The 25469-nt window shown below is 44.3% G+C and overlaps 1 pseudogene; it reads right to left on the bottom strand.

Annotated features, from left to right (window-relative positions):
* Positions 1-4735: 4735 nt before the first annotated feature.
* Positions 4736-5158, bottom strand: LOC110300208 (large ribosomal subunit protein eL31 pseudogene; annotated as a pseudogene).
* Between the last annotated feature and the right edge of the window lie 20311 nt (positions 5159-25469).

Genomic DNA, 25469 nt, shown 5'->3' with positions numbered 1-25469 from the left:
TTATCAAATGCACATGCATGCATGCACACACACATGCACACTTCAAGAGAGAGATGCAGACTTACTATCCTTTGGTATTGGATGGAAAGATTCTTAAAGTGAGTAAAGCCACACTTATCTTGGGGATTGATGGATCCTCTAGGTCCCCATGGTACACTAGCCATCTCCCACTTCTCTATGTTTCCCAAGCCATCCTCTGCTTTTCTCTACCTAGATCTGTGCGTTATAATGCTCACCTCTGTAGACTGCATCCTTAGGGCTGCTTGCTGGTTTGATTGCAAGGTAGACTCTTGTTTTCTGACACTGTCATAAGTAAGGCATCAGAGAGTAGAGAGAGATGTGACCAGCACAGACATTTGTGCACACATGTACACATACATACACACATAGATGTGCACACAGGTGCACACACAAAGGTGTCATCTTGGGACATTGGTATATTTTTGTCTGTTTAAATTTTGTTCGTAGTTTTCAGCTCCCAATTGGAGCCAAGCATGGGGTGGTGATGCATGGCGTCCTCTGCAGTCGTTTCTGCTGTCTCACCTTTTTGTCTATGTAGTCTTCGCATACTCCTAGTGACTGCTGGGTTCTGTGAGCTAAGGTTTTCCTACCTCTGCATGGGGCTGTGACTCAACTCAAGTTGACTGAGAAGTTCTCTGCTGGCCTGGGCACTCTCAGGGTCCAGGGTCAGGCCCTGTTTGAATGCAGATATTGAAGAAGCTTTTGAGACAACAAAGCTAAGCAGGATGAATTTAGGAAAGAGACAATATAGGGTCTGGAAAGATTGCTCTGTCAGTGAAGTTATTGCTGGACAAGCATGGGGTCTAAGTTCAAATCCCAGCACCCACATAAAATCTATGTATGGCTGCTTGTGCCTGTAGTGGAGTGTGGGTTGTTAGAGAGGTTGGTGGTGGAGACAGATAGATTACAGAAGCTCCTTGGCCAGCCTGTCTATCCCAGATGGTAAGCTCCAGCTTCAATGACGGACCCTACCTCAAAAACCAAGGTGGAGAGTAATAGGAAGGAGATACTCGGTGCTGATTTATGACCTCCACATGTGCACACACACATGAACATGTACATGCACACACACAATAAATAGAACAACGAAATCAAAAGGAGACAAAATGCTACTGGCTCTAATGTGAACCTGTGAATCTGGAGATGCCTGGCGCCTGCACCTTAGATTTTCATTCATTGCAAGCCAGTGGTTTCCCCCGTTTGATAAGGAGTCTTGTTGTGCCACTGTAAATGTCACTGTAAAGTCTTCATTACCTCTCCCCCTGAAGTATTGCTAACACTGTGGCAATGCAGCCTCTGTGTTGTCTTTTATCTTAAAGCTTCAAAGAAGAGGGTCTTTCCTGTTTTGATAAACTTGGTATGGAGGTCTCCCCAACCTCTCCTGTAGCAGAAGCTTAGGACCAAGTCTCCTTCTTTTCTTCCTCCCTTCCCCCCCTTCCTTTCCTTCCCTCCCTCTGTCTCTGCCTCTCTTTCTCTTCTTATTTTTTTTTTTCTTTTTTGCAAAATAGCCCTCAACTATCCTTCTGTGTAAGCTCTCTGCAGTCTGGGAAAGACAATTGCAGACAATTTTTCCACAGCCATTTCCTCCAGGCTAAGAATCCTGGCAACTTAAATCTTCCTTGGAGAGGTTTTTTTTTTTTTTTTTCTTTTTTCTTTTTTCTTTTTTCTTTTTTTTTTTCCTCAGCACCCCTCTCTGAATTGTAGCTTTTGAACTTTCTCATTTCCTCTGGAAAGGTGGTGAGTGGCTCCAGGATTTTGCCTCGAAGGGCTTTGCTGGAAAGAAAGTTGCACTCTGACCATAGATTTATAACACTGAGATTTTACACCAGATAAGGGTCTTTTCAATATGTAAGGCATGGGAAAAAAACATTCAGCCAAGGACCTCGCTCCAGACAGTGCTTATCTGTAAGTCCCTTCTTGGTTTGACTATTGGCTGTTTTCTGGGGATGCGGCCCTGTTGAAGGTTTTCTGGGTCCATCAGCATGTTGTAGGGTGGGGATGGGGTTAAGGGATCCTTTGGCCTTGAGGTGAAGACTTTATGGCCTTGTGGGATTCATCCTGCCTGTGTCTATCTGTTCTTAACAGGGGTGTGGCTGTTCCCAGGTTTTGTGAAAAGGAGCATTCAGGGAACCAAGCCAGAAGGGGAGACTTCCCAGAAGCAGGGCTCACAGGAGGGAGCTTTCAATGTTGAGGAGGAGGGCTCTGGTTTCTTAAGGAGAGACCTCCCTTAAAAGATCTATTTTTTGCCTTTAATGAATATTCTGTGACTTGGCTGAGATCCAAGAACCTAACACGACCATGCCCGTCTCCTGCATTCAACTTGGGAGCATGATAGGGGGTGCCTTAAATAGAAACCTTAAATTTAAGGAGGAATCTTGTCTTGCTAAAATAATGCTCAGAATAATGAACCTTCAGTTGGCTCTAATTCCTTTTAAGCCTGACTGCCTTTTTCACTAAGTCAGATAGCCCTGTTTCAGGGAACCCTGGGAGTTGGGTGCGATTGGGAGCCGGCTCCTGGGATGAGTTCTTGACATCCTTCTGCGTGCACGTCCACAGAGAGAGTTTTAAACAAAAACTCACTCTTCTCCTTTCCCATTTCTCCTCTGCTCCAACTTTTAAATATAATTCAATCACAGGCTTGGGAAATTTAATGAATTAAATTACCACCATTAGCTCAAAGAAGAGAATCTATTCCTGGTTAGCTCAATTATTTTGAGGAAATTAACCATTTAGAAAAGTGGTTCTCATCTGTCTGCACAGTGGCTTTACCCACCGAGCTCTCAGTACTCCCATCCTGAATTCCAAGAGTTTCTGTTTGGATAGGGGTGGGGAGAGAGCAGCCACTTTCCATATCTTTACAAACTGCATAATTTCCATCTGCAGTCAAGGTTAGAATGCTTGATTTAGGAACGGAGGGAATTGACACTTTGTGAGCAACTTATCAGGAAGCTGTGGAGGACTTTGGAGTGGACGCTCACTCCTGTTCCTGCGTTGTCTGTTGTTTGGACTTGATCAATGTGCTTAGTCTCTCTGTGTGTCACTTCCTTGGTCTCATGGATTTAAAAAAAAAAAAGGCACAGAAAGGAACTTAAGTGCAATTTATTGGACTTAGAGAGAGGGAGAGTGGTCTGGGCTACAGGACAGAAGTATCTGGGAAAGAAGTCACTTATTTTTTTAATTAGAAAAACAAGTAGAAGGAAGGCAGATTTCAAGCATGATAATGAAAGGTTTTCCAGCTGCTTGTAACTCATTTCTAAGCTCTGGCCTTCAATAGCCAGATTAAAAGTAAGCCAGCTCTGGCTGTGATCACTTGCATAAAATCTGCACGAGACTGGGGCCAGCAACCTGTTGGAGGGTCGGGGGCTCATGAAGCTCCGCCCTTCCCTTGGAGTTAGAGGGGAGAAAGGGGTGAGGGAGACACCTGACATTTTCTCCATCGATGTAACCACCAGGAAGTTTCTGTGCTCCTGTAAACCCTAATGAAATTCATTGGATCACAAACGTAATATATCAAGGTAGAATGGGAGATAGGAAATAGTTGGGAAGCAGTGGGGTCAGAGAGAGTGGAGAAGATGATGAGAGACAGGGTGGATAAAAATATCAACGGGTCAGTGTGATAGAAAACGCCCTCCAAATATCTTAATTCCTGGGATCGGCATATACAATGTTATCCACTAAGCCATCCTGCAGTATCTGGGTGGGCTCGTTATAATATCAAGTATCCTCACAAGAGGAAATGGAGACAGAAAAGTTCCGTGACTGTAGTGTGGATGGATTGGAACAGGCACTGAAATCTAGTTGCCTGTGCTAGGGTTTGGGCCGGAAGGAAGAGAGATGTGAGCCAGTTCATATGGGAAGCTTCTAGAAGAGAAACAAGAAAATGGATCTTACTCAGAGCCTAAGAGAAAATAAAGTAGCTGGTCAGTGATGTAATTGAAGCCTTGTGAGAGTGAGGAGAACCTCAGAGCTACAAAGCTCTGACATAATAAAGGAGGGATGGGCACAAAGGCTGCAAAAATCTGAACATTGAAATGATTACAGAATTTAACCCATGGGGCTAGAGTGATGACTCAGCAGATTTCTTCTGGGAATCTGGCTGCTTTGCAGTTAAGATTGAGAAGATCTTCATTCCATGCTGACTTGACTTAAGTACATGGATCTTTCTGTCAATGCTGATAGAGAGGAGAGTCTCGGGGCTGACTTGAAGTTGAAAGGTAAGATCACATCAAAGCACCCAGAGGATTGGGTCATGGGATTTCTGGGAAGGTCTCTTTATCAAATTTTTGGAACACAGAGATTAGAAATGGTGATGAAAGATGCAGACAAATTGTCTATGCTGGTCAGACCTTTAGAGTCTCTAGAGCTTCGTGGTTTTCTTTTCTTTTCTTCCCTTCCTTCCTTCCTCCCTCCCTCCCTCCCTCTCTCTCTTTCTTTCCTCTTTCTTTCTTTCTTTCTTTCTTTCTTTCTTTCTTTCTTTCTTTCTTTCTTTCTTTCTTTCTTTCTTTCTCTTTCTTTCTTTCTTTCTTTCTTTCTTTCTTTCTTTCTTTCTTTCTTTCTTTTGCAATTCTGCAACTTTATTTGACATTCAGCAGGTTAGTTCTCATCCACATTGACCGTCTGGAGATTTTTTTTTTTTTTTTTTTCTGAGACAGGGTTTCTCTGTGTAGCCCTGGCTGTCCTGGAACTCACTTTGTAGACCAGGCTGGCCTCAAACTCAGAAATCCTCCTGCCTCTGCCTCCCGAGTGCTGGGATTAAAGGTGTGTGCCACCACGCCCGGCTTGTCTGTAGATTTTTGAATGTGGTAACAAGCACGTAGGTTACCAGCACGTAGAGCTTGTTTGGTGAATCCTCGTCCTCATTACGTTTTCTGGACAAACGTACTCGGATGCAATACGCAACATTCCTTATTCCCTTGGCCCAGATGGCTTTATTGAGCCTGGTGTCAACACACACATCTGGTGTCCCCATTTCCTTCATGGTAAACTTCCAAATTTCTTTGAGTGCCTGAGGCGCACGCTTCTTGAAGCCCACTCCATGGATGCGCTTGTGGATGTTGATGGTGTATTCCCGGGTCACCACCTCGTTGATGGCAGGACGGCCCTTCTACTTCTCGCCACCCTTCTTTTCAGGAGCCATTGTGCCGGGCCCAAGTTGGAAAGCAGCTTCATGGTTTTCAGATTGAACACTCATCTGAACACCTGGAGGGCTTGCTGTGTTGCATGTCCCTAGACCCCACACTGAGTTTCTGATTAGAGGTCTGGCTGGAGCTAGACATTTCGCTGTTCTAACAAGTTGTCACATACTGTTGGTACTGCCGGCTGGCCTTGATGACCCTGGAGTTCCAGTTTGGAAAGCAAAAAGTTTGCTCTGGGTCTCCCTCTCCAAACATCTTACATTTCCAAGAGTCCGCAGCAGTGCTTGTTAACTAACAATCCTGGTTCCCAGGCTCTCCAATGGAAAGCCCGGCTTAGTCAATTCACAATGAAAACTGGGCATCACCTTATCATCGTGGACCTGGACCATGGAGGCTGGTGCGGCCTCACCCAATTATCTGTTGGTTGCACTAGCATCACCTGAAGGAGCTTATTTAAAATGCTGTTCTTTGTTGGAGAGATGGCTAAGTGGTAAGAGATGGCATTCACCAGTCCTGCAGAGAATCCAAATTTGGTTGCCAGCACCTACCTAGCAGCTTACCACCACCTATATGTAACTTAGGTTCCATGAGCTCCAAGGCTTCACAGGCATCAGGCACTCTTGTGGGGCATAGATATCTATATCTATACATACATATATCTATATATCTATACCCATATATGCAGATATCATTACACACACAGATGATATAGATATAGATAGATATAGATATAGATATAGATATAGATATAGATATAGATATAGATATAGATATATGCAGGCAAAACACCTGTATAAATTCAAAAACAATCAAGATCTATTCCTGGGACCTCTCTTAAGGACTCTGGTTGTGAAGAGCAGAGGTAGCCACTCATAAGTCTTGAACTTCTTATGCCTTTGTCTGTTGCTATGCTGTCCTGTTTTGCTAGGCAGAGTCCTAGGGAAGGTAAGACAGTAACATTCCAGGGTTAGTGGAAGACACGGCACAACATGGTCTGGCTCTCTACTCCTTCTTGAGTCAGAGGCAGCATTGGTTTCTTCTGCCACTGGCTTTCCCCTGGAGAAGTCCAGGGAATCGGGCACTGCACTAAGATCTGATTTCATCTCAGACTGCATCAGGAGGTCTTACAGCACAAATTGATTTTGACCTTAACTACACAGAATTCACACCACAAGTGAAAGGGCAAGGTCTGCTCCTTCATTCTGATGCTGGTCACAAAGAGGGTCTTCAGGGCATCCAAACAGCTGTTTTATTTGACTATAAACATAGAGTTTCTCCTACTCCTCCAAATATGGTAATTGTTACAACTCTCAGAACTCAGGAAAGCACTATATTTGCTATCATTACTTTGTTATGAAGGCCATAAATAGGTAGCCAGAAGGGTTAGGGTTAGGGTTAGGGTTAGGCTTAGGGTTAGGGTTAGGCTTACTTTAGCAACCTCCTGGTAAAATCTGTTTCCTTTCAAACACATTCTCTGATGCATCTAGGAACCATGGGGAATGTGCGGATACAACCTAGTCTGGTTTGTAGTACATATACCATAAGGTGAACTTCTAAGTCTCTTACTATCTTACTATCTTAGTTAGGCTTGTGCATAATTGAGTGTGCATTTGATTAAATTCAGATACATTGTGAGAAGAAGCATCTGCAATAGAAAAGGTTTTAACTTAGTCTGTCAATCAAAACAGGCAGCCACCCATGCTATGCTCCTCACCAACCAAACTTCTTCCCTTGAACTCTTCTTAATCAACAGTCAGGGCGCTCATAGCCCAGCCACTATCACTCCTAAGAGCATATTTCTTTCTGATCTATGCTAGCACTTTTGCTTTGGCTAAAGTTTCCTTTCTAGTTTTCAATCCACATGAGCCTTTATTTCAATTCTTTGAATAAGAGGCCAAGCGCCTGAGAGCACTTAGGCCAGACTCTGACCATTGGTAAGAGGAACGTTGGTGTCAATGGGATCTGAGTACAGCAGGCACTTAGAAATCACTTTTGCTAAAAGCATTGATTCCTTACTTCTGCCCTCAGCGTATCTGAAAGCACTACAGAAGCCTGGCTTCTGTATATCTCTGTATTTGTTTCTGTCTTAATTTGCTTTCCATTGCTGTGGTAAAACATTTTGACCAAAAGGCAACTTGGAAAAGGAAGGACTTATCTGTGGCTTACACTGCCCTCTCAGAGCTCATCACTGTGGGAAGTCAGGGCAGAACTTCAAGCTGGAACTGTATGCAGAAGTGAAACACAGACCCTGGAAGAATGGGGCTCACTAGCTTGCGAGTTATGGCTTGCTCCACCTGCTTTCTCATGCAACCTAGGAAGATCTGCTCAGGAGTGGCACGGCCCACAGTACACTGGACACTTCACATAAATGATTAATCAAAAAAAAAAAAAAAAAAAACAACAAAAAAAAACCTCCATAGATGTAGTACAAATATTTTAATAAATCTTGGTGCGGAGTTCCCTCCTGCCTTTGACCATTTATGTTCCCAGATGAAAGACACACACCCAACCTTTATATTTTTTTAATATGCTTTATGCAGCATAATAGCTGGGCAACTGCTTAGTCTCCATGCTGTTAAATGCCACCTTCCTAACCTATAACTTCAAGTCACTACTCACTAATCTCTATGTTTCATCTTGGCTGCTCTTGACCCATTGGGCAGCCCCCTGGGCCACGTTTTCTTGGTGGCTCTTCTTTCTCCGTGACCACTTTCTCCTCCTTCCTCGAGGTCTGTAGCCTGGGAAACCTAAACCACCATCATCTCCACTATTCCCCCTTCCTGACCATCCTGTGCCCTGCCCCCCCTCCCCCATACCCCCAGATCTCTCTTCTCTCCAGCTATTGACTGCTAGCAGCTTTATTTACCAATCAGAATTGACTGGGGGCAGGTTCCCAGAGGCTCCATGCTGACTCCAAATCTTGGAGGCCAGCATTTAGCATTAGAATACAAGCAGCATTAAGCCAACCCACTATACATAGACATACGCATACGCATTGGCCAGTCTGGTAGAGGCACTTCTTTAATTGATGTCCCCTCTTCCCAGGTGACTCTAGTGTGTGTGAAGTTGACAAGAACAGTTACCCTTCCCATTGTTGTTCAAAAATATCTAACAAGAAGTAACTTTAGGCAGGATGGACTTATGCTGACTCATATACGTTATGGAAAAGCATGTGGGCAGGTGCAGAAGCCTGGCTGGTCATAGGACTTAGATGATCAAGAAGAGAAAGCAAATAGGAACAGAGAACAAGCTACAAATAGCCTCAAGACCCACCTCAGTGACCCACTTCCTCCTGCCAGGCTGCACTTCCTAAAGGTTCCGCAAGCTTCCCAAACAGTACCGCCAGCTGAGGGCCAGCTGTTAAACTCCGGGGCCTAAGGGGACATTTCATAATCACACCACAATAGTCTCCTTTATTTTGCACCAGATGGGGGACTTAGATGGACATAGGCATGGTATTCATCAAGGAGCATGTCTACTTAACATAGTCAAGGTTGAAAGTATCGAGATCAATCTGTAGTCCTTGGATTCCATGGATAACAAAGCATTGCAGGACAGATCACCTGCTGATGCAGGGAGTTATCTATGATGACAAGGGCCACCTGTGATGGTTTGCGTATGCTCGGCCCAGGGAGTTAACACTATTAGGTGTTGCCCTCTTGGAGTAAGTGTGGCCTTTTTGGAGTAAGTGTGTCATTGTGGATGTGGGCTTTAAAACACTCATCCTAGCTGCTTGGAGTCAGTATTCTGCTAGCATCCTTCAGATGAAGATGCAGAACACTCAGCTCCTCCTGCACCATGCCTGCCTGGATGCTGCTATGTTCCTGCCTTGATGATAATGGACTGAACCTCTCTGTACCTGTAAGTCAGCGCCAATTAAATGTTGTCCTTTATAAGAGTTGCCTTGGTCATGGTGTCTGTTCACAGCAGTAAGACCCTAATTAAGACACCATTCCTTTCCCACCCCTGACCCAGATTGCTCCATCAACTAGTAACTTCTTCACCCTGCCTGGCAGAACCAGGATTGACACCAAGTTCACCTTGACCTTTATTCTTTGACCACACCCATTTCTCATTTTGTTTACACTCTTCTTCTGTTTAAGTTGATATTTATGTCATACACTGAGGACAGACTTGGGGGGAGGGGTGGTGTCCCTGAATCCTTTGTCTGTTCTTCCCAGTGTGGCTGCACTGGGACAGTAAATTTTCTTTCTCTGCAGGTTTTCTGTGACTAGTCTCTTTATTTCACATATTAAGAATGAAAAGGTCAGTTTAGGAACTTTGGGAAGGTCATGAAATGCTGCCTCTCCTGAAAGGAAAGGCTAATTAACATTTCTCAGACCACAGGGTGGAGACTGTTGCCCGCCTTCAGACAAGGGACATCCTTGTCACCTCGCACCCTAAAGACCAATCAGTTTAAAGGGTGCACCATCCCACCAATCATATTGTGCTTAGTTGCTGATGCTCTGTTCTGCCCCTGGAAACCATATAAAAACTTGCTGAACAGGTAGTGGTGGTCCCCACCTCTCCATGGGTCTGGGATGACCCCAGTGCACTAGAACAATACATTCCTCCTGCTCTTTGCATCAACCCTAGCTCCATGTGGTTCACTTAGGGGGGTCCCTGGTAAGCTAAGGCTCCCCGGAGTCTTATAAGACCAATGACTAAGTCTAGTTCTCTTTAGAAATGAATGCTTTGCCCCTAAACTATTAATTGCAGGGCACACCAACTCCTTTGTCGTGCCAGGGTATTCACCATCCAGGAGGTTCACCTGCCTTTCAGTGTTCATAGATTTTATTTTACAGGCATGATAGATTAAACGAAAGCACATATAAGTACAATTTCATCTCTAGTCCTTTCCTCCTTCTTAAAGGTTAGTAGGTGAGGCTAGGAATTCAACTCCTGTAGTAATTTACTAGGAATCTTTCTGTCATGGTCAGTTCCTCCTTGAATCTATCTAAAGGCTGACTCCTCATTAGCATAAACTCAGATATAGTCTGCAGGATCCCAAAAGACATTCTTACTGTGGCTGGAGAATGGAGATTAGAGAAAGCTGGGTCAAGATTAACATGGAAACCAAGCCAGTTTGCCAGAGAATGACTGGAACCTCTTTCCTGACTGGGCTTTAGACAACAAGGGAGCATGGTTTAGGAAAACCTAAGGTAAAAACATGGTGGAAGCAGGTACAAATGCCTGACTCAGGGCTCTTCACTTAGCTTGCTAGCCTGCTCTTGGTCTCAAGGAGTTCCTTTCCTTTTATACCACACTGACTCCATTCCTACCTCAAACCATGTATCCCTGGCCCAGTTCTTTGCTATCCTCCTCCCCCTTCTTTTCCCCCTTCCCCTCCCTCTATCCCACCCTTTTTTCCTCCCTCCCTCCCTCCCTCCCTCCCTCTCTTCCTTCCTTTCTTCTTCCCCCTTTTTCTTCTTCTCAATAGTTACATAAAGGACTTCATTGGGGTTTGAATTGAGAAATCTAAATAAGATCACCGAGAACTGAGGTGGGGAACATCAGGCAGGAGAACAACAGGTAAGAGCTCTGGAATACAGGGAGGTAGGGCATCTTCACTGCAAAGGTTTGTGGTTTTAGGTGATTACTGGGGAGAGGATGGGGGAGAGCCTGGGTCGTTGTTCCTTTAATATCAACTATCTATACAAGACAGGACTGCCTATTTTACAGCGAATGTCATGTTGATTGTGTGGAATTCTTGTTTCTCAGCTGGCGAGGAGCTTTAGTAAGACTCTAGGATGGGGGGGGGGGTGGTTCTTCCCCTCTCATGCCCCCCACATTTCCTTCCTACCCTGCCTTGGTTAGCTTTTCATCTTCCTGTTCCTTACCCTTCACAGCTCAGGATGTAACTGCCTTGGTAGAAGCAGAGCTCTGTTAAAGACTATTTTACTTTATTTTATGTGTATTAGTGTTTTGCCTGTGTGTGTGTAGATGTACCTACCACATGTGTACCTGATGCCTGTAGAGGTCAGAAGAAGATATAAGATCCCGGCCTGGAACTGGAGTCGCAGCCACATTGTGTGCCACCATATTGATTCTGGGAACCAACCTGAATCGTCTGCATGAACAGCGAGTGCTTTTTAACCATTCAGCCATCTCTCTAGCCCCAACAAAGGCATTCTAAAGAGAGACACGCGTGCCCTGCTCTTTAGCTACTGCACTATGGAGGAGGCAGTGGATCTCAATGAACTGGACTTTCTTCAGAAGTCTCGTAACAGTGGAGGAAAAGGCTGAAGCCTGTGGCTAGCAAGAGGGGCCTTGTCTCACAGAGCAAGAGTTCATGACAACTTTTAGGACAGATTTGGAGCCAGGAGTCTAGACAGTGATGTCCTGAGGGTGGGTGAGCACTCCTCAGCCAGGACTGCTTAGGCACACGTACCTCCTGCCCTAGATTTGCAAAGAAGAATTCCTGAAATGAAGCTATAAAGGCTGTTTACACTCCAAGGACCCTGGAGAGTTTGGAATGTTCCAGATTTAGAGCCTAATTACAGCGCCTCTTGAGCTATCATTAGCCCCCTAGGAAGTCTTTGCCCAAGTCTCTGTCACACCTAACAAGCTGGCTATAGATTGGAAATCTTTTGGAATGTATTACTTAACAAAACTCGATTTTTTTTTTTTTTCTGCCAATGAAAGTGCTAAAGCAGCCATCAGATAACACCTGAGGCCTATAGTGGAGATTGCCCCACCCGCCTCCCCTGCCTCGGATGTTTCTACCAATGTATGTTTAAAATGTCTTGTTGCATACCTTTCTTTGTTCTGTTACCACAAAAGCTCCATGAATCGGCCTCTGTGTTGGAACACGGAGTTGGAGTTGGGGTAACCTAAGCCTGTGTTTCTGTGATATAGTCGCTCAAATCTGGCTTCAGAATAACCTCTCTCTTATCCTCGTTGAGTCAAGAGCTGTGTTTTGCATTGACAAATGAAACCTGAACTTCATGTCAGATGGATTTGGGGGTCACTGAGCCTTTTTATGTGTTCCTCTTCCCAATGTGGCAAGGTTGGATACATCTCCTCTCTCTGCTTTTTACTGTTGCTTATATTGGTTTATTGTGAATGGGGCACTGAGCTTACCCTGTTAGGGCTGCCAGGGCCCAGACTCTGATAACCAGAAGATTCAAAGGCAGAATGTAACATATATATATTATATATATATATGTATATATATGTATATATCATATAAAATATAATTTTATATTGTAACAATATCTATACTTATATATTAATAAAATAAATATAGAAATAAATTATATATGTGTATGTATATACATATATACATATATTCACACACACACACACACACAAACACATATATATATATATTTACTTACCTTCATAGAAACACCCTCTGGATTCCAATTCTAGCTAGCTCCCTGAACAATAAGATTTCTCCCTTGAGGTCCATGGGAGGTCTGGCTCCTTGCCAGTCAGATCCCAGCTACAATGTGCTCATTCCAAGTAGCACAGTTCAAAGATACATATCTCTCAGTTACTAATACTTTTTTCCTCCTGTTTCAACTTTTACACTCCCAGTTTAGGCTCCTGTACTGGCTAGTTTTGTGTCAACTTGACACAGCTGGAGTTATCACAGAGAAAGGAGCTTCAGTTGATGAAATGCCTCCATGAGATCCAACTGTAAGGCATTTTCTCAATTAGTGATCAAGGGGGAAAGGCCCCTTGTGGGACCATCTCTGGGCTGGTAATCTTGGTTCTATAAGAGAGCAGGCTGAGCAAGCCAGTAAAGAACATCCTTCCACGGCTCTGCATCAGCTCCTGCTCCCTGAACTGCTTGAGTTTCAGTCCTGACTTCCTTGGTGATGAACAGCAGTATGGAAGTGTAAGCCAAATAAACCCTTTCCTCCCCAACTTGTTTCTTGGTCATGATGTTTGTGCAGGAATAGAAACCCTGACTAAGACAGCTCCCAAATAGACAACCCTAGGAAGCAGGCAGAGAAACACAATATTAACTCAAAAAGTTTAGCATTCAACAAGGATCCAGTGCTACTGCAGTTGGGCTCAGTGCAATTCTAGCTGCACAGAGATAAAGGGATGAAATCTGGAGCTGCCCCCCTTGGACTGAGAGACCACTGCTTGCATGTGAGGGAATGACACACTCAAGGCCATGCAGGTCTTTTCTCTGTGCTAGTCCTACTTCGGGGTTCTAGAACCTTCTAGGTTGCCAAATGCAATTGTGTTACATGTATAAGAAACTTCTTTCCTGTTAGCCCAACAAGGACCTGTATTGCCTGGAACTCCTTCTTAGTTAGAGTTTTATTGCTGTGAAAAGGCACCATGACCATGGCAACTCTTATACAAGAAAACATTTCACTGGGGCTGCCTTACAGTTCAGAGGTTCAGTCCATTGTTGTCATGGTGGGAAGCATGGCAGGGTGCAGGCAGATGTGGTGCTGGAGAAGGAGTTGGAAGTTACATATCCAGATCCAAAGGCAGCAGGATGAGAGAGTGACATTGCACCTGGCTTGAGCATCTCACACGACAAAGCCAGCCCCAAGTGACACACTTCCTCCAAAAGGGCCACACCCACTCCAACAAGGTCACACCCACTCCAACAAGGCCACACCTCTTAACAATACCATTCTTTTTTAAAAAGATTTATTTATTAATTTAATATATAATGGGTACACTGTAGACGTACAGATGGTTGTGAGCCTTCCTGTGGTTGTTGGGTATTGAATTTAGGACCTCTGCTTGCTCCAGTCAACCCTGCTCCCTCCAGTTGGGCCTGCTCACTACAGTCCGGCCCAAAGATTTATTTATTATTATAAATAAATACACTGTAGCTGTCTTCAGACACACCAGATGAGGGCATCAGATCTCATTATGGGTGGTTGTGAGCCACTATGTGGTTGCTGGGATTTGAACTCAGGAAGAGCAGTCAGTGCTCTTAACCGCTGAGCCATCTCACCAGTCCACAATGCCACTCTTTATGAGCCTGTGGGATAATTTTTATTCCAACCACTACAACCTCCCAATCCCCTCTTTGTGCAAATTGGCCAATCACATCAGACTGTGAAGTCTAGTTAATACCAATGGTAAGAAATGAAGTACCAGCCACAGCTCAGGAATGCAAGGGGCTGTCTTGGCAGGTGTGTTCATTAGCCCAGTCAGGCTTCTTGTGCACCCTTTTGCAGAAACAGAAATCGACTTGCCCAGTTACTTTTACTGTGTGCGTTCCTTTGTGTGGTACTTCGATTATTCTTTTCCAGACAAAGTGGGCCTGGCACCCATACAGCCTTGATGGCTGCCATGCATAGTCCGAAGAGACTTTGCTTCTTGACTACTTGTGGCTGTAATCAACAGTCCCTAAAATATTGAATGTTAAAAGAGACAGAAATTTGGTCTCTGGCAGTTCTGGCAACCTCGAGTCTGCAATCAGCATCACAGAGGTGATGCAGTTTTCACGAGGACTGCATGTTCGCCCTTTCCAGATTCTGGTGGCTGCAACATTCCTTGGCTTATAACTATACCAACCCAGTCTTCATGGCCATCATCTTAGAATCTTTCATTGATCCATTCTATAGAAGTGTGTGTGTGTACATTGGAGGTTTCCTTTCTACTTAAAATGACATTTCTGATTGCATTTAGAGTTACCCGGATGATCTGGGGTAATCTCACCTCAAGGTCCTTGCATCTGCCTAATATCCCCCTCAATACCCTCTCTTCCTTTTTTCAAGCAAGCCATCAGATTATTGGGGGCCATTATTCAGCTTATCATGGCACTCCTGTAAACCGAAGGACACTTTGAGAAGAGGCCAATGGTCTTTGTCTTTCATCTCCAAAGTGCTCTGTTCAGAGGCCTGAAGACCGAATTTGGAAAGTCCAGACCTGCAGACGCCCAGAGGCAGTCTTCCCTAGGTTACTGTTTACAGCCACAGGAGATCTGACCTTCTATTGCCTGGCTCACACGGGGACCCCCTGTTGTCTGCTCACAGTTCCCCATCCCCCATCTGGGCCTCTCTGGAGCCCTGTCTGAACCCCTGGGCTTGCCCAGGGCTGTTAACATAAGAAGTGAGCAGAAGGTTCCAGGGTGATCTGGGGAGTGGGAGGGGGATAGTAGGGATGTTACTCATCCTCATCTGGCTGGGACAAAGATCTTTGGTCTGGTCCCAGGCTGAAGGCTGCCAGCATCTCTTTGCCCTTTTCCTCTGAGCAGAATGCGCACGGAACTTCCCAGGGGAACAGATTCACAGTCTCCCACAGACTCCCAGTGCTGCCAAGACTGATAAGCGGCTGGAGCAAAGCTTTGCCACATCTTGTTAGAGCCAGCTGCAAGGTAGGACTCTCTGAATGCAGAATCAGAGAGACCTTTGAAGTGCAAATTCCGAGCTACTGTAGGGTCTTGGTCTTATAAAAGGAGGTTCCCTTCCACCGCTTGCAGGGGTTGGGGTGGGGGTGGGGGGCGCTGCGCACTTCAAATCACACACTGCCTTAGAGCCAAATATTAGCAGTGGGATTATTGCCTGAAAGGATAAAATGCATCTGAGAGAAAAGGAATTTTTCCCACCTGATGGCTCCTCATGGCTAGCAGCGCCTCTTCTCTGTTCGAAGCTTGGAGGCTTGGGGTCCTGGCTTTCCAGTGCCCCACGTCCACTGGTCTCTAACTTTAGAGACTTGATCTTTCCCCCCACATCAAGGAACCCTGTAACTCCCGCTGCTTCATTCCTAGCCCTTGCTCACTCCTCTCCTCTTTGGTTACAAAAATAGACTATGCCTATTTTGGAAAGGGCCGGGAGAACAAGCAGTGTAGACAGATGTAGGAGCTGGCAAAAATGAAACACACCTTCTTCTCTCAGGCCGCTTTGGTTTTAGCCCAGTGAAGTTCCTTTTGGATATTTGACCTCCCAAACTAGTTATTTCAGGCTCCCAAGCTTGTGGCCGTTTGTTGCAGCAGCCTCAGGGAACTAGAACAGGCATCTCTCTGTCTCTGTCTCTGTCTCTGTCTCTGTCTCTGTCTCTGTCTCTGTCTCTGTCTCTCTCTCTCTCTCTCACCTCTGTACTATGTAGTTCAGGCTGGCCTCAAGCTCACCATACAGCTGAGGTCGGTCTTGAACTTCCGCTTCTTTTGCCTCTGCCTCTCCAATACGGGGATTACAAGCATGTGTGATCACACCTCAGCTTGACTTCTCTACTTGGAAATAAAACCCACAGCCTTTAGCTCAGAGCCCCAGTAAGTACTCACCCAAACCCTCATTTTCTACCCCAGCAGTGGATGATGTATGAACACTGCTACCCTGTATGCATGTTTGTCCTATCTCCAAGGTTGGGTTCCCGTTTGAGGTGCTGTCTTCAGTTTGTCTCTATACAGATGGTACTTGAAGATGCAGGTCAAGAGCTAACTCTTCCAAGGAGACCTCCCTGTCCTCAGCCCATGCCAGGTGAAATGTCATCTGCTTTCTTCGAATATGCACAGCATCTCTCTTTTGGTATCTGTCTGTTTTACCCAGTGTCTGACATATGTTTTAATTATTTATATAGTTTATGGTACTTAAATATTTTTGAGTTATTTGTTCGTTAAGCAATTGGATGAAATAAAACCTGAACTGTGCACCACAGCGAGGCCTACTTTCTGCTGATGTCATCACATGTGGATACCAATGACTGACAGGAAAAAAATCAGCCTTTGGAAAAAAAGGCAGGGCAAAGGAACGAGGCTTCGTTTCTGTTCCCAGCCAGTTTCACTCTGACGTCACTGTGATGTACATCAAGAGACAGGGGAATACATATTGGTGGTTTAAGAGACAAGGACTTGAGAATATCTGATGGCTTCCGGTTCAAATGTGACTCTAGTTTGATTCTGTTGTTGCAAATGCTGATGCCGTATCAGGTTATTAACGGGTCAGCCCTAGACATAGAGGGGCTGCCTCAGGGCCTACAAATCCATCTTTTGATCCATCTTGCATCAACAGGACCGCTGTTTCTCAGCCCCCATTTCACCTCCAAGAAATTCTGACTAAGAAGTCAGAGGAGAGAGAGCTTAGCACTCTGACCTCAAATCAGTACACATGAGTTCACGCTCACTGCTCTTAAAAACAAACAAACGAGGGCTGGTGAGATGGCTCAGTGGGTAAGAGCACCGGACTGCTCTTCCAGAGGTCCAGAGTTCAAATCCCAGCAACCACATGGTGGCTCACAACCATCCGTAACGAGATCTGGCGCCCTCTTCTGGAGTGTCTGAGGACAGTGTACTTACATGTAATAAATAAATAAATCTAAAAACAAACAAACAAACAAACAAACAAATAAGCATTAAAACCCCAAAATAAACAAACAAAAACAAACAACAAAAAACAAACTCAAGGCTGTTTCCAAATTTGGAATTATTCAGAGCAAGCTCTAGTTGCTACCCCTGATGGTTCTCATAGGGATCAATACCAAGTTTTGTACTGTCACTTTCCAGCTGAAAACCAAAGCAAAAACAAATAAACAACAACAACAACAAAATACTGCCCCTACCTGCTCCCCCCCAAAAAAAACCCCTAAAAAATCCTGAAATACATCAGTTGACAGCTAGGATCAGGAATGGTTGCTTAATTCATTGTCTTAGTTATTCATTTAATATATCAAGACTCAGTTTCCCCTGCCAGGAAGGTAGACTGGTCACCATCAGGTAGCTAAAGTGACCTGGGGACACTGACTTACTTCGTCTTTGGTGGCTCTTCAGCTGCCGTGATGTGTAGACTTGTGTCAATCATAACTGAGTGGCCAGGCTCCTAAGTCAGACCACTCCCTCAGACCAGAACTGGTGTCTTGTTTCAGCTGCTCTTGTAACCTGGGACGAGACCCAAATGATTAAAGAAGGCTTATTCTCATGACCTTGCCCCCATTCCAAAGGCAGAGCAGCATCGGCCATTCCCAGTGGTGGGGGTTGGAAAAGCTAACATGGTAGAGAGGAGCCAAGGCTCCAGGGTCACTGTGCTGGTCATTCTTGAGCTGTCCATGCTAATTCCCGAGATTTATTGCTGCCTTCTATATAAACAAAGTCCTTGGAAAAGCATAATCTAGATGGATGGCCAAGAGGGGAAGTTCATTTTTCTGCCTTAACAGAATGTGTGTATCTTTTGACCATTACTATTCACCCTAAGAATGGAAGCAGACTGGCCAGTTCATTCTGATCGGCTAGTTAATGGCACTGTTGCAATGAATCGAGGGCTCCCCTCTGCCCATCCCAAGCAGGCCATGAGGAGGAGGCAGAATCCTAGTAAAATACTGATGGAGGGTCTTGATGGGCTTCTCTACCAAAGTGTGGGAGTCAGAGGCCTTGTCTCACTCAGTCCGTGGAAACTGGGCTCAGATATTTTGTGTTGGTTCAGTAGCCACCATCTGTTCTCAGCATCACTGTCCCAGGTAGAAGGTACAGGAAGGCTGAAACAGTGTGTAGAGACAGCAAGGGAGGGGCAAACCAATTTGAATATCCATTATTTTTAAACAAGATTTGATTTTTATTTCTAATGATGTATAAATGTATGTCAGTTTGGGTGCATGGTGTGTATGGAGACCAGAAGAGGAGGCCTGATTCCTTGGAGCAATTGCAAGCTGCCTGAGAATGTGTTGTTGGCTCAAAACACTCTGTTCTCAACTCAAAAGGGAAATAGTTTATCTGGAGCCAGCTTGAATGACATTGACCTAGGAACACTAGCTTAGGTTTCCCCAAATTTCATGTTCGTATGTGGAAGCCATTTTGTGAAATTGTACAGTTTTTACAGAACAATGAAAGTCTAAAATAAAGTGGAGTTTAAAACACAACGGTGAGTACATCAAACAAGTGGCCTCAGAGATAGGGGTAGCTTTTCCATAAACCTCAGATGCTATCTGATGACATCTTAGCTTTTGGGTTGGTGGAAGCTAGTGGTCTGTAAAGTTAATAGGTTTGTTTCAAAAGACGTTAATCTATTATTATTCACAGTATGTTAGTTCTGACACAGATGTAGGTAAGAAATGGAGATAAAGGCAGCTCCAGATGAGAGAGAATTGGCCTTCAGAACTGCAACATCCCAACCTTTCCACATCTCTGCAGTTTAGTTTATGACTACCTAGGCGTTACATTTGCAGAATTCCCATTCATTCCTAGGAGCTGGAACCAGACTCTGTCGTCTACAAGAGCAGTGCAGGCTGGTTCCATCATCCTTTCTTGTTTTTTAGATCAAAGAAGTGTAGAGTCGGTACTTGGAACGATGAAAAAATACCTGGAAATGAACAGCAGTGATTGTTGCCCAATATTGTTGAATATATTATATGCCACCAAACAGTGGCTTAAAATAGCTTAAAATTTCTCCATGGCTTAAAAATGAAAAAACAACTATGTTTAGAGGTAAAATTTTTCTATTTTGTATATTTTACCACAAATTTCTTCCAAAGAAAGTGAGTCTGCTTATTCAAATGCTTCTACCCCTCCTAAGACCTCCTTACCCCAATTTATAGCCCCAAACATGCGTCTAAGCCTTCATCTCTGGTGTGTCTCTGGAGTGACCCATCTTGCTTTCTTATGAAGATGAGAAGCAGTGTCCCACTTCCTGTAGCTATCTCAACAGTTTTTGATTAGCCTAAGGTCCTTTGTTACTTCTAGAAGTGGATCCCTCAGGGCAGAGCTGGGCTAGAGAAGGCCTTTTATATTTCTGGGTCAGACTTAATGCACTATGCCACATTTGGGTCAGTAAGTCTTCAGGTATCAACAGACTAGATCCTCAAGGTGGCAAGACATCAGAAATATCCTTTATCATTCAAGCATTGCCTGTCAATTATCACTGTCTGTCTTAGTTAGGGTTTTACTGCTGTAAACAGACACCATGGCCATGGCAAGTCTTACAAAGGACAACATTTAATTGAGGCTGGCTTACAGGTTCAGAGGTTCAGTCCATTATTATCAAGGCAGGAACATGGCAGCATCCAGGCAGGCATGGTGCAGGAGGAGATGAGAGTTCTACATCTTCATCTGAAGGCTGCTAGCAGAATACTGGCTTCCAGGCAGCTAGGATGAAGGTCTTAAAGCTCATGCCTACAGTGACACACCTACTCCAACAAAGCCACACCCACTCCAACAAGGCCACACCTCCTATAAGTCACTCCCTAGGCCAGGCAAATTCAAGCCATCACCACACTGTCCTTGTGACTTCTTGTCTGCCATGAATTCACACAACTCCAACATGGTTCCTGTTTCTGAAAAAGGTCAGATCCTTGGGATCGCCTCTTCAGACAGGACTGAAACCAACCAGCAGAGACTCAGATAAAAATCATTACATACACACACACACATTGGTGGAAGATATACACATATTTATGCATAAATGTGTATATGTAAATGTAAGTGTGTATGTATGTGTATATGCATATGCATATGTATATATATAAGTATATATATGCATATGCACATGTATATGTATATGTAAGTGCATACATAAATGCATATGTATACCTCTTCCACCAATCTCTACTTCTGTCCTGGATTTAGATTGCATTATTTTAATCTTCCAGGCAGAGTTTTGTAGGCTCAGGAATTTTAGACGAATTCACATTTTCTCCCTATAAATTCTGCCTGGAAATTACTTATGGAAGCTGAGTCGCCTCCCTCTTTGCCGAAGCCTGAGAGGCCGGTTGCGGAGGCTTTTCTCATTATTCAGACTCATTCATGGGAATACCAGAGTGGCACTTGTTGGCTGGGGGAAGATTCAGTCCTTCCAGGCCATGAAATGCAGGGGGATGCTTTGTGCTTAGCACCTGGCTGAGGATTTATGACTACCTAGGTGTTATATTTCCGGAAACTATATTCTGAAGGAATTCTTCCTGCCCTGCAGTAAGGATGGCTTCTTTATTCACATCAAAAATGACAGCAAGTAAAGGGCAAGAATAAAAAAAAAAAAACCCACACACTTCTATTCAGAATGGAAACTTATTCAAATGGGACCTTTAGAGGCCTCCCCTTCCACTGTGCGCTCCGGGAGATATTTTGCAGGCGATGCGGGCACCCTGCAATGTCCCCCAGTCTGTAATCTTTTATCTGTAACTTCAGAAGAACAAAGGGTGTGCCACATGGAAGGAGGGGTCAACAGGACCAGCGTGTAAATTATTTAACCCATTCTACCCACTGATGCCTGTGTTTGGGTACCGAATGGAAATTGTTACTGAAGCAATCAAGAGCGGGAGAGATTGATGGGCAGCGAGGCAGAACCGTAGAGCTGAACCTCGCATCCGTCGGCAAAATCAGAGCTCTGCAAAGAAACCAGCTGTGAAGAGATGCCATGACCAAGGCAACTTATAAAAGAAATCACTTGCTTGGGGGCTTGTTTACAGTTTCAAAGGACGAATCCATGTCTGCCATAGAAGGAAACGTGGTAGCAGGCAGGCTGGCATGGTGTTCTGCAGTACCTGAGATCTTACACATGGAGACATCACCCAGGACGTAGAGATCAATATAGCTTGGGTTGGGCTTTTTGAGCCCTTAAAGCCCAACCCCCAGTGACACGCCTCCTCTAGCAAGGCCATGCCTCCTAACCTTTCCCTAAAGAGTTCTACCAGCTGGGGACCAAGCATTCAAATATATGAGCCTATGGGGGCCATTTTCATTCAAATCACTACAGTACATTTTTATTACTATGAAGTCATGGGTGGTATAGGTTGACATTGTGCCCTTCCCCTGAATATCCCACAGTACCTCAGAATATGACTGCACCTGGAAATGGTTAAAATGAGGTCATCCTGGAATAGGGTATGTTCCAACCAGGTGCATAGGAATCCTTATAAGTAATGAAAACTAGGGCTGTAGAGATGGCTCTGAGGGTAAAAGAGTTCTTGCTTCTTTTGCACACTCTCCAGCATCCATACTGGACATTCCCAACCACCTGCAACTTCAGGTCCAGGGGATCTGATACCCTCTTCTGGTCTCTGTAGGCATGTACATGATTAACAACAAAGGGTATTTTTCTTTTCAAAAAAAAAAAAAAAAAAAAAAAAAAAGAACAAACTCAGATACAGAGACATCTGAACAGTAAAGAGAAAAGACAGTGTGAAGATGAAGACAACATTTATAAGGGCCATCAGAGGCTGAACTGGCTGGTTCTGTGTGCCAACTTGACACAAGCTGTAGTTATCACAAAGAAAGGAGCCTCCCTTGAGGAAGTGCCTCCATGAGATCCAACTGTAAAGTATTTTCTCAACTAGTGATCAAGGGAGGAGGGCTCCTTGTGGGTATTGCCATCCCTGGGCTGGTAGTCTTGGGTTCTATAAGAAAGCAAGCTGAGCAAGACAGAGGAAGCAAGCCAGTAAGTAGCATCCCTCCACGGCCTCTGCATCAGCTCCTGCCTCCTGACCTGCTTGAGTTCCAGTCCTGACTTCCTTTGGTGATCAACAGCAATGTGGAAGTGTAAGCTAAATAAACCCTTTCCTCCCCAACTTGCTTCTTGGTCATGATGTTTGTGCAGGAATAGAAACCTTGACTAAGACAGAGGCCAACAGCCACCACTAGGAGCTAGGAGAGATGGATGGAGCACAGAGATCTTCATACAGCCCTTTGAAGGAACCAAGCCTAGGTACTTCTTCATCTAGCCTTCAGAGTCATGAAAAAAAAAGTAAGTTGTTTAAGTCAAACAAACACAGTGTTTGGGCAGAAGGCGTTCTGCACAGAGCCTTGTCTAACAAATGGAAAGATGTGGCTCTCAGTCTTCCTAATGTTGCAGTCCTTTCATCTTGTTCCTCATGATGGGGTGACTCCCAACCATAAAATTATTTTGTTGCTACTTCATAACTGTAATTTCACTACCTTTGTGAATTTGAATGTAAATAACTGATATGCACAATATCTCATATGTGACCTCCAAAGGGGTTGTGACCCACAGGTTGAGAACCACAGGGACAGATACACTGTAACAGCTAAAGTTACAACTTGTTTTTCTTAAAATATGTACAGGTAGAAAACTATTTCTTTTTTTCTCCCCCCCCACCCCCCCATGAGACAGGGTTTCTCTGTGTAGCCCTGGCTGTCCTGAAACAACTCACTCTGTAGATCAAGCTGGCCTGGAACTCAGAAATCTGCCTGCCTCTGCCTCTCTCTGCTGGGATTAAAGGCATGCATCACCACTTCCTGGCTTGAAAACTATTTTTTAATACCTTGACTTCTATAACATATTCATATAGACGGCTCGTGTGTGTGTGTGTGTGTGTGTGTGTGTGTGTGTGTGTATCACACACATAGGTTTTTATAGAGAGACTTCAGTCTATCCCTGATTCTTTTGCTTAAGATTTCTCTCTTTGGCCCTTGAAAACCCCAAAATTTGCATGTCATCTCTGTCACCTCAGAAGATCACATCTAAGGTTTCTTATATCTAACCTCACCTTGGACTTTGGCTGTGATACATATGGCGGCCAATCTTCTTAGATTCCCCATATCTCGTGAGAAGCCGGCGCAAGATCCTCATCTTTCTCATCCAGGTCACCTTCTCGGGCATCTGAGCATTGGCAGTACCCTTTCTCTTCCCTATGCCCATATATGCCTGCCCTTCCATCGGGCCAAGGTGGTTTTCTGGCAGCAAGACCGGGAATGGGCAGTCACAGGCTTCAGGATGATCAGCCCATCTTTGGTCAGCTCCCTGATCTGCTGACGGGAGTCAGCATTGGCAATTTCATTGGTCTCATCAGGATCCAACCAAACTTTCTGTTTCCCACTAGAGGCAAGCCTCTTCTGTGGCCCCAGCATACTCATGGCTGCGTACGCAGCTGAGAGATAACTTTTGATAATGAATTCACTTCTGTGATAATGGTTTTATTCAGTTCATGACGTCAGAGTCTATCCTGGCCTAATGACCTTTAGTGTTAAGATATTCTGCATCATTTGTCCCCTTTTTGTGCTTGGACTCAAGGCATCGTGCAAACTGAGCAGGTGCTTTCTAAATCCCTAAACTGCCTGACCAACTCAGCCCTGCCTCTTAGTGCTTTTCTGGTGGGAATTGATTTAAGCCTGAATTTAGAGGAGTTAAGGACTCAAGCAATAAGACCAATCCATTAAAAGCAAACAATGAGGCCTTTATGAATAATTCATGTAATATATATCTGAGTATAACTATATTGTATATTATAATGATTTGTGAATTAAACAATATGCAGAAGAAATGTTTAAAGTTTGAGATGGTCATACATGCCGATGCATACACAGAGGTCAAAATAATTTGTTCTTAATCGACATTTGTTGTATGAAACTTATCAATGATATCTTCTAGAGATTTATTTTTTATTTTATGGGTATGAGTGTTATGCATGTGGGCATGTGTACCCTGTGTGTGCCTGGTACCTGTGAAGGCTGGAAGAGGACCTTGGGAACCTCAGACTTACAGGTGGTTATGATGTAATATTCTTGTTTTAATTTCACTGAATAGGTTCAAAATGCACTAAAATTTTGCCCACAGGGATTTTCCGCAAGATCTTACCCTGCATCCCACTGCATTAATATTGGGCATCTCATTTTGAAAATTACAGATGGAGGTCAAAAGCTATTGGAAGACCTATAAATTTACTTTTTAAAATTTATTATTTTATTGTTATGTGTATGGGTGTTTTGTCTGCATCCCTGTTCATGTACTATGTGCCTGTCTGGGGTCTCTGGAAGGCAGAAGAGGGTGTTGGATCCAGTGGAAGTGAACTTATGGATGTTTGTGAGCCACCACATGCGTGCTGGAAATTGAACCCAGGTCCTCTGGAAGAGCAGCCAGTGCTCCTAACCGCTGAGCCAGGTCTGCAACCTCCAAAGTTCTCTACTACTTTAAAGCATCGCTTATTCTTTAGATTAACTCTATGTGGATAATTATGGTGTGCACCATCAGATATTTAAATTACATATCTATCAGGGGCTTAACATCTGTACAATCTCACCTACGTCCTTCAGTGCTTCTGATTCCTTCTGCACGGTCCCCTTCACTCTAGCTTGAGGAAGCAGGCAGATGTCATCATTCGACAGCCGCAAGCACCCAGCACAGCATCCATGTCTCCTGATGAATTGCACATGACTGGGGCCATCTCTGTATGTCACTTTTAGTCATTGAGTTCTGTCCTGGCTTCAGTAGAGCCAGAAAATGACATCGCAAAGAAGTTACCAAGCCAATCAGAGTCATTGGCTAGGATTTCTATTTGGCCAGTTAGAGAAAAAAAAATGCTGGTAAAGGCTCCACTTCCCAAGCAAGGCTAATAAGGTAATGCGCTGGGGCTTTTGTTTGTTTGTGTCTATTTGTTTTATTTTTTCCGAGGTATCCTCTAACTAAGATTAAACAGACACCCCAGACCTCTCCATTTCAGAATTTTGGAAAC

This window comes from Mus caroli, unplaced genomic scaffold (genome assembly GCF_978045245.1).
Source record: "Mus caroli unplaced genomic scaffold, Mus_caroli_1 scaffold_10, whole genome shotgun sequence".
NCBI classification, from domain to species: Eukaryota; Metazoa; Chordata; class Mammalia; order Rodentia; family Muridae; genus Mus; species Mus caroli.
Note: the sequence above shows the minus strand (reverse complement) of the source record. Positions and strands in the feature narration are given on the sequence as shown.